Source organism: Xenopus laevis, chromosome 6L (genome assembly GCF_017654675.1).
Source record: "Xenopus laevis strain J_2021 chromosome 6L, Xenopus_laevis_v10.1, whole genome shotgun sequence".
Lineage (NCBI taxonomy): Eukaryota > Metazoa > Chordata > Amphibia > Anura > Pipidae > Xenopus > Xenopus laevis.
In genome coordinates, this window is record NC_054381.1 from 101,791,926 (window position 1) to 101,799,232 (window position 7,307).

Genomic DNA, 7,307 nt, shown 5'->3' on the forward strand with positions numbered 1-7,307 from the left:
TATGTTGCAGCAAATACATTAAATTTCCACTGTTAATTACACATGTCCAGGGAACCTTAATAAAGACAATAAAGTTGTTATAATGCCCTACACCTGCGCCCATTAGTAAATTCCCTGCGGGAAGTAACGCTGGCGAATTGTCGCCAGCGTTTGTCACTTCGCCCTTTAGTAAATCGGCCCCATAGTGTTTTGCACCCTTCCCCACATGTAAGCAGCTCTTTGATGTGGTTAGTTCATGTTCACCATCACTCAGACCTATCAATACCACAAAAGGCCCCTGAAAAGCAAAATGTTATGCTTACTGTGTCTCCATGAACAACAAAAGTCACATCTTTTTTTGGGGGGGGTAGAAACCATATGCCTTTCCTACACTCTGGGTTCCTCTTGATGGATCATCAGAGTTAAGTCTATAAAAAAATAAGATAATTTAGGGTAGTAAATTGTTTTTGGATTTCGCAAAGTTGTCAGCATTGGCTCTTGCTTTGAATGTTGTTTGTTCTGCTTATGTGACTATTGTCCTGAACACTTTATTCTCTTGAATAGATACTAACACCTTTGTATTTTACTGGATGATAACAATATGTAAAGAAAGGTGGCAAACCTCTTGCAGGTACTCCATGTGGGACTTCCAACCAACAGCAAAGTTTGATTCTTAAAGATGTGATTGTGTAGAGAATAACCAAACCAAGCATAATCCTGCTCTCCAACTATACTCCATTCTGCTGCTTCTACAGACAACCTACTACCTGTAAGAAATACTTACCGAGCGGATCCCTCGATGCGCCTCCGTCCAGCGTTCCTGACGTCACGGGCGTCGGGTCACGTGTGCGCGCAGAAGCGCGCGCTCGTCAGCGCGCATCCAGGCGCAGGCTCATTGCGGCGCAGAGCGTGTTCACGCTGACTCCTCGTCGCAGGCGTTCTGACGCTGCAGAATTGGTGCCAAGTTTAAAGGTATTTAAACTGAATTTTGTATTTAAACTGTGCCTGGTTATCGTGGTTTGTCCTGAGACCTAGCTTACAGATTTATACTACTTCTGATTGACTCCTGTGTATGACCTTGATGTGTTTTTGACTTCTGAGACTTCGCTGCCTGCCCAGACTTCTGCTTACCTTTCGTTCCTGCTGAATTGCTGCCTGCCATTTGACTACGGATCCGGTTTGACTATTCTCTTCTCTGAATCCCTGGTACCTTGCTTCGGCCTAGCCTCACTGGCTTCTCTCCACTCACGGCTTCTCCCTGTCTCATCCCCGGGTGGGTTCTGTGTTGTGTGAGCCGCTTGTGGGTCCTTATCATCTAGAAGAGGTCCATCGCTTCATAAACTTTCCGGTAAGCCTGACACTACCTGTGTTGAAATGTAAAGCTAGTCAAATGGAGAATTCATGTTACCTTGACTTGTCTTAGCATATTTATCACCCTGGCATAAGGCTAGACCAGAATATTACATGGCCTGAGATGTCACTTTGGACTATCTCTTGCTCCATGCAGTATATAGTAGTTTATAGAAGTTATATTAATCTAAAGCAACTGGACTTACTCATCCAAGGTGATCTTGTGTTGTACTATTATCCGATAGAGTGCAATGCTCAACATCAGAGCATATTTGTACAAGAATACAGTATGTTTGAATAAAGAGAGAGAGAGGTAAGTCTTTGTAGTTAGTAATTAGTAGAAGAGTAGTTTACAAACTGAGTTGTCACAGACAATACCGCTACCTACACAAAATACATCCTTCTTATATATTACCTTTTCTACCGGTACTTGAAAAAAAAGCAGCCACTAAACCTCTTTGCTTTCCTCCACCTGGAGCATATGGTGTGCCAATTACAAGGTCTTTCTTTCTGTCTTTATTCATATCAGCTGCTAGGAGGGTCCAGCCTAGGTTACAATATGTGAACCAGTGACCAGTCACAGAATATCCACATACTGTATAGTCTACAACTCTACATCATAAACAAAGTTCATTCAAAGGGTAATTCATCATAAAGCTATGGTCAGATATACCTGAACACATGATGTTAAGATCCTGTATGTTATTTGAGTGTTGCATATAAAATTTAGTTTAAAAAATCTTTTTCTTTGGATTTAAATTTTTTATTTTTCTTTGATTAATGCACATAAAAAAATGCATTAAAATGCGCTTAAATAAATGTAACGTGAGATCAGGCAAGAGAGAGACCCTTGCAGAGCTTAAAGGGGCTGTTCACCTTTGAGATAACTTTTGGTATGATGTAGAGAGTGATATTCTGAGATAATTTGCCATTTCATTTGCCGTTTTCATTTTTTATTTTTGAAGGTTTTCGAGTTATTTAGTTTTTTATTTAGCATCTCTTCAATTTGCATTATATGCAATCTAGTAACTAGGGTCTAAATTACCCTAGCAACTGATTTGAATAAAAGGCTAGAATATGAATAGGAGAGGCCTGAATAGAAGGATCAGTAATAAAAAGTAGCAATAATAATACATTTGTAGCCTTACAGAGCATTTGCTTTTTAGAAGCGGTCAGCGACGCCCAATTGAAAGCTGCAAAGAGTCCGAAGAAAAGGGCAAATAACTATAAAACTATAAAAGAAAAATAATGAAAGCCAATTGAAAATTGGCCATTTTATAACATAATAAAGGTTACCTTAAAAGGGGTGGGAGAGAGAGAGACAGACAGACAGACAGAGAGAGAGAGAGGATGGATGATGAGCTCATCCTGCATGTTATGGTCACATTTGGTTGAGAAGACAAATCTGCACCCCCTGATCCATAAAACACTTTTACAGAACCCTAGAAAAAAATAGTAATATTATACAAATCACATTCTTATGTCTGTACTTGCTATTTTAGTTAACATTGTACTGATCAAATATAAATGGTGTAGGTAATAAAGGTTGTCTTCTACACACAGTATAAGGCTGTATGAGGTATCACTGCATTGCATTGCATCTTACTGTGTATCTGAGATACTGGGACCCCACAGAAGGAGCTCCCACTGCCATGTCCAGGTGTCCATCAAGGTTAAAATCCAGTACTGCCAAAGAAGATCCAAACCTGCCAGAGTTCTAAAGAGAAAAATAGGTGCACAGATAAAATATTTGATAAATTAATCATTTGGGGACTCATGAATAAAGCTGATAACACACAGGTGGTTTGTCCAGTAGTTAAGATTATTCAGCCCTTAGCCGGGTGTCCAAACAGCTGTACTGTGTGCAACTTGGTCATATACAGTGATGGTAATATTACTGAGATCTCATTATTGTGCTTGTGGGATTAACTATTTTATAAACCCTATTGGAGCTCAATTGGCTCTTCGGATTCTTTATGATGAGTGATCATCTTTTATAGTGGAATTGGATTCAGTTCTTAGTAACTGATACTTTAAGCTTTTTTAGTGACCCCATGCAGTAAATTCTTGGACAAAAACATAAAAAGTGAGTAACTTTACAAACAAAGTTTTTTCATGGTAGTTTCCAACTGGGAAATGAAAACGCTGGGATCGTTTATAAAAATATATTTTAAAACTGCAAATTTTCTCTTACTCTTCTTATAATTTGCACAGTAAATAACACTTATGAACACGCTTGTAGCCTTCAAGCACTATATCTGCATCTATGTCTAGGTCCATTTCAGCAGGTGGAAGTCCACTTGCTGATCAATAAACAATGAAGACACGACCTATTTGAACATGACCCAAGGTGCTGTATCCTGGAGCTCCAACTACCAAATGCCCATGTCCATCACCATTTAGATCTGCTGTGACCATAGCCCTTTGCAGGAAAGAAAACACTAGTTCAGTGTGTTATCTCTACCACTGACAATATCTATTGAATTGTTACATTTACATCATAATAAAAGTAACAGGGTTCACTTATACACTGGTGCAATATACTACTATGAAGTCATGACATTAAAACTGTATTGAAATTTGTTTAATTAACCAATGAAAGAAAGTGTAGCCATAGTTCACCTTTACAGAAATTGAGTGTTTCTATACTATGGCTATACTGTACTTATTATGATAATAAATTAAATTTATATAAGGTGATCAAATGATTTTCACAGGAGCCATGCTCCTGTAATCAAGCTGACTTTAATTTGATGTCATGTTGTATAGACAAATATAAGACACAAACCATCCAAGTCTTGCATAAGGTGAACTGACGAAGTAGGAGGTGGAAGGGCTGGTAATATGGTTTGGATACTGGCCAGTAAAAATGCCTTTCATATTCATTGCATCCATAGCATTGCTCACAAACAGCACAGAGCCCTGCACAAATAGTAATAATCCAGACAACTTTTTGGTTAAACCAAACAAACAGCCAACAAAGCAGGGCATATTACCTTATCAATACCAAGGGATTCCCCATACCTAATCATGAAGAAGAAGATACTATAGTAAAAACATGTGCTTGTCAATTTTTACTGCAGGATACAATTTATTGAAATGCATTCAACTCACATTTCCAGGAAGAGTTTGTACGTGCAGTGAGTAATTGTGTTCTCTTCTATGATGGTTTTGCCATAATAGAGGTTGTAGATGTTAAAGAGGTCCTTCACTGGAATGTATCTTATGTAATGGTCAGTATTATAATACCAGTTGAACACTGAACAGCCTTATGAAGGTCTTTTACAAGATAACATACTTACAGAGAAGGACAATGATGATATTATCTAAATTAAGGGACTTCACAAGCAGCAGACTTTGTGACTGTTGGTAGGGGCTACGAAGGTATAAGAAGGGCAACAGGGGGCCTGATTTTAAAGCAATTTATGAAAAATGTATTATTAAGGGGGGCTTAAATTATTTCTCTGTGGGGCACAGTAATTTAAGTATGCCGCTTTCTAAAATCTCACCATTTTGCTTTAGATAGTCAAAGTTAAGTTCATAACGGCTGAGTACATCACCACCTGAAAAAATAAACAAAAAAAATTTCACTGGACGCCAAGGCCAACATGCAAAATTTTGCAGGCTCATTGAGGGTACTTTGCAATTCTCTGTGAAAGAGACCTTGAGGGTAGGGCTGCAAAATACAAAAGGTTTCTCTTACCATTATCTTCTTCTCTATACGGTGGAAGGGCATTGCTTTCAGACACATGTCATTCAGTTTTGTTTTAGTCCTCATCTGAGGAGTGAGCAGCACAGCATTACATTACGAGGGCCATAGGGCAGTCGGTAATGACAGGGCCCCATTGCAGCCTGTTCCTCCTGCCACCTCACTTATTATTCTAACCTATTGGAGAGAGCGATGTCTAACACAGATTGTGCTCTATTCGAGGGACTAACCACAGGTTTCTGTTTGTACGTTTCACCTTTTATTTACTGATCCACTGTTGCTGCTAGTATGATAGCCCAGGATGAAGTGCTGAATGGTCAGATTGAGAGCCATGACAAAGAATATTCTGTAGAGGTCAGTATAGTGAAAAGGGCCAGTGCTGGGGACAAGCAGCAAATTCATAGCAAAAATATTAAGCAAAGACAAAGGTAAAAACCAGAACAGCCAATCAAACAGGAACTATTGACACAAGTGTTAGCAGATCAAAATTCAGGGCAATATTTACTATATACTGTAAGTAACCATGGGCCTGTGCCTAGGGCAACAACTGTAGGGGGTACTGGACTTCGAGTGCTTATATGGCAAAAATAAAAGTTAACAAAAGAAATCCCCGGCTCGCTGCTGGATACAGGTATGGCATCAGTTATCCAGAAAGCTGTAAATTATGGGAAGGCCATAGACTCCATTTTATCTATTTTTTTTTAACTTTATTTATACTTCTCTGTAAAACAGTAGCTTGTACTTGATCCAAACTAAGATATAATTAATTGTTAATGGAGACAAAACAATCATATTTGATTTGGTTTATTTAATGTTTAAATGATTTGTTAGTAGACTTAAAGTATTAAGATCCAGATTATGGAAAGATCCATTATCTGGAAAACCCGAGCTCCTCATCATTCTGGATAACAGGTCCCATACCTGCACATGCAGCTAAAAATGGCGGTAGAGCTGAGGGGGAGGTAACTTCATTCTCTGCATTCGTCACATGCACAGTACAACAGCAATGTCTGCCATGGGCAACACCGGACCTAAAGAAAGCCCTGTTAGTATTTGATCAGTGTGCAAAAAAGCTATACAGTTAATTATATTATTTTGAGAAATGTATTACATCAATACTAGTTATGTATAAGTATAAACTCTTTGCATGTCACCATCACTAACATCAGCAGGACAGTTGGGGTTGAATAAACGGAGGGATCAAAGGGGCATGTGTCTGTTACACAGCTGCTACACATAACTAAATGCCTGTCCACTTTTAAACAGTATCTGAAAAGTACATAATACAGTTCATATGAAGCAAGAATTAGGTTTACCATAATCTCCAGTTTGATGAGCTTCAGCACTGGAGCCATAGAAATCAACCTTCAAAGAAAAGCAGACATTTATCAATATTTCAGAACTGATTGCTTAAATGTTTACCCTATTGGACACTGAGTGAAAGTAGTTTATATGAACTAGCCCTATAAACTCTGCATTAAGAATTGCTGTTTTTTAGAAGACCAGATGGAAAATAGCTGTTCTCTTATTAGACAATATGTATCTGGTGGCAAAAATCTGAGCATAGTAGTGAGGTTCAAATTATATTTTTCATGATTAGGACCTTAGAATTTAATCAGGGTTTCACCAACACTGAAGCCTTTAGTCCTCGGTTGGCTTTTCTTCAGCAACTTCCGTCCTCTGAGGTTATACTGTATGTGACAACAACTAAGTAGCCTATTTGGCTTTTGCGTGTGCATCCAAACGGCAAGTACTTGCTGTGAAGGTTCGCCTATTCTGCATTTTAGGGAAATATGCATATATTTTCCAATTTGTTTTTAATATAACCTGTACAGGATGTTTATTTGTAACAAAACATCTGTTTGGAATAAAAGTTAAAGAACACATACATAGTTGACATATTGCTCAGTGGTTTTTAAAGCAAATTTAATCTGTCTGTAAATACGTGATATGATCATTACTATTATTACTACAGGTTATTTGTTGGAAAGACAATAGATGATAGTGGGTTTATTATAGCTTACAATCTGTTGAGTTGTTATCTTACTTTTATTGCTCCTTTTTGGGGGTTTCCGCTGACTGTGCAGAGGGGTGGTTTGCCTTGAAATTGTTAATTCTGAGCAACTTTCAATTGGCCTTTATTTTTTATAGTTTTTGATCTATAAAAACCCTCTTGATCCGATCACCCGTTATGATCCAATCATTGGGCCCTAGGGCCCACCAATTGGATCAGCCTGACATGGGCATATCAGGGAGAGATTCGCTCATT

The 7,307-nt window shown here is 38.3% G+C and overlaps 1 pseudogene; it reads right to left on the minus strand.

Annotated features, from left to right (window-relative positions):
• Window positions 1–200: 200 nt before the first annotated feature.
• LOC108718536 lies at window positions 201–6,996 on the minus strand (annotated as a pseudogene).
• Window positions 6,997–7,307: the final 311 nt, after the last annotated feature.